The sequence below is a fragment of the Pinus tabuliformis genome, chromosome 7 (genome assembly GCF_031772625.1).
Source record: "Pinus tabuliformis cultivar Carrire ecotype Pingquan chromosome 7, CPIR1, whole genome shotgun sequence".
NCBI classification, from domain to species: domain Eukaryota; kingdom Viridiplantae; phylum Streptophyta; class Pinopsida; order Pinales; family Pinaceae; genus Pinus; species Pinus tabuliformis.
The window spans coordinates 661103856-661106989 of NC_142293.1; positions in this window are offsets into that span (position 1 = coordinate 661103856).

A 3134-nucleotide genomic window follows, 5' to 3' on the forward strand; every position below is an offset into this window, starting at 1 on the left:
ATTTGTCTTTGATAGTGAGCTTGTTGAGCTCCATGTAATCCAGACACATGCACCATGACCCATCCTTCTTGTGCACCAATACTACTAGAGTAGAGAAAGAACTTTGACTAGGTTGAATTATACCAGCCTCTAGCATTTCTGCAACCATACGTTCAATTTCACTCTTTTGGGCATAGGGATATCTGTAAGGCATGATGTTTGTAGGAACACTTCCTGGAATCAAATGAATAGCATGATCATGATCATGAATAGGTGGGAGGCATTTGGGAGTCTCAAATACCTTGGAATGATTGTCCAAGCCTTTTTAGAGATATGGAGAAATAGATAATTTTGATGTGGGAACCTCTAGAAAACATAATTGTGCAATTACGTCTTGTTTTTCTTTCATTAGAAGCTTTGTGATTCTGTTAGAGATGAATATCTTTCTTGGTTTCCCTGCGATACCCATTAATTCAATTTCCTTTCCTTCCGAAGAAAATTTCATGAAAATTTCTTGAAAATTAAAAGCTATTATACCCCAAGATTGCAGCCATTGGACTCCTAGTACAACATTAGCACCACCCATTGGAATGGAAAGAATTAGGCTATTCAATACATATTCTCCCATGGATAGCTTGATATTATGGCACTTTCAAGAGAAATTTATGGTTCCTCCACTTGCAACCATCACTTCGCACTTTGGTGTTGGATATAGGAAGAAATTCAATTCTTTGGCTATATTACAATGAATAAAATTAACAGTATTGCCCGAATCAATCAACACTATTACTTTTTTCTTCTTGATATGTCCTTCTATCTTGATAGTTTGAGGAGTGGTAAGTTAGACCAATGCATTACAAGAGATGGTCGGGTTCATTTCTTCTTTCTCTAGGGTTTGTTCCTAGTGTATATCCTCTTGTTTTGACGTTTCTTGTTCCTTTTCTTCCTTCTCTTCACAACCTATGTAAAATAATTTCTTCTCAACACACTTATGACCTTTAGTGTATTTTCTATCACAACTGTAACAAAGCCCTTTTTCTCTTTTTTCTTCCAGTTATTGTGGTTTCAACCTTGTAGGTTGTGGGAGGCTAGGAGCAACAATACTTCCATATTTATAGTTGTGAGTGGTAGGCTTCCTTGTTGCCATAATTTTGCTTTCCAATTTCTTTCCAACTTGAATGCCTTCTCCAATGAATTAGGTTCAAAGGCAAACCCCATGTTGGATATTATCCTTTAAAGTCCCTATGAAAACATCAATCCTATGCTCCTCTAGAATATCTTTTATCCTTATATTCAATTTTTTGAAGTCCTCAATGTGCTCCATCATTGAACCCTTTTGTTTGAGATTTATCTATTGGCTTAAAAAAGTGTTTCTTTTTGTATCCTCATAATGTTCTATCATTTCTTCCATAAAAATTTCCCAAGTGACAATTTTTTTACAAGAGAAAAGCCATCAATACCATACAAACTGATTTGGTTCCAAATATAAAGTTGCAATGTGTACCTTTTGTGTGTTGCACATCATGGAGATCGAAATATTGTTCCATCTGTAGTATCCATGTTACAGGATCCTTGCCATCAAAATTTCTCATATCTGTCTTTGGAACGTGGTGGGTCTTGGTCCCAACATTAGAGTCTATGAAATCATGATTAACATTTCTTTTGTTCTCATCATGAGTTTCCTCTACTACCTTTTCGCCATTAAGAAGCCTTTCTTGTAGCAACTTTGTCAAACCTTCCTTCAAACCTTCCACGTCTTTCTTCAAATCTTCAATGTTGTCATTCTTCAAATCATGATTAACATTTCTTTTGTTCTCATTATGAGTTTCCTCTACTACCTTTTCACCATTAGGAAGCCTTTCTTGTAGCAACTTTGTCAAACCTTCCTTCCAACCTTCCATGTCTTTCTGCCAATATTTAGTGTTGTCTTTCACACCATCCATCTTAGCTTCCATTCCATTCATCTTAGCTTTCATTCCTTTCTTTAAACCATCCATCTTAGCTTCTGTTACTTTTTGTGAGAGTGAAATTTGTTGCACTTGGTCTCGTAATTTAGATATATCATGTTGCATTTCTTCCTCTTCTTCATGAGTCATGCTAGAGCTTTCAAGTTGCTTACTAGGTGTTTCCATTTTCTTTCTTCAGGGCATCAATTAATGATAATAATGCTTCACTATGCCCTTTGAATTTCTTAAAACTATTTTTTCAAACCAAACTTATGCAAAATTTAAAAAAAGAAAAACTACACACTTTTTTTCACTTTGCAAGAGCTCCATATTGAGTCTGTTGTATCTTTGTAATTTTAGATCTCCATGGTCTGAAATTGTGTCTTGCAGTATCCCTCTAAGTCCTCTTTCTAATCCCACAATTCTGATCAAGATTAGATTCTCCAAGGAGGAGTTATGCCCAATCTCCGACGATGACCTGATTATAGACTAGTTCAGTAGAGCAAGCTTGTACGAAGTGCCATGTGTCACGAATTTGACCTTAGTACTTGAAACCAATATAGAGAAAACTACAGGTCGTCCTCTTTCTTTACCTTCTTATGAATTTTCAAGCTCATGCTTAGAAAATCAGTTAAGACGATTTTCCCCAAGTCACCTGTTTGAGATATAATTCAGGATCCTGCAAAAGACCTAATTTCCTTGGATCATATCTCGAAAAATATAACAAGAAAATATATGTAATTTGGAACTAAGGTTTAGAGAGATTTTGACTCAAATGGGTTTTTTTTTAGCTTCTAAAAAATCGCAAAAAAACATTATAGGGGAAATTGAATGATGGCCTATTTGGAGTAGCGAAACCCTAGAATCCAAAGCTCTGACATCAAATGTTATGCAACCAGCTCACAAAATAGAAGAAAAGATAGATCAACGCCTTCAAAATCAGCCTCTTTTAAGGGGGAAAACTCCTTTACATTACAAAAATGAACAATTCTTCTATGATACAAATGACAAAACCTCCTTTCTATATATAGGAGTCTAATGGATCAAAATATAATCAAAACTGACATAACAATAATAATATAAGAGCACAACAATAACAATAGTGGGTTTCTATGAAGCACAATAATAAAAATATGGTGATAAAAGGGGCACAAGAATAACAAGAAGGGCTACAATGACAATAGTAATTGGGGAATCACTAGTATTATA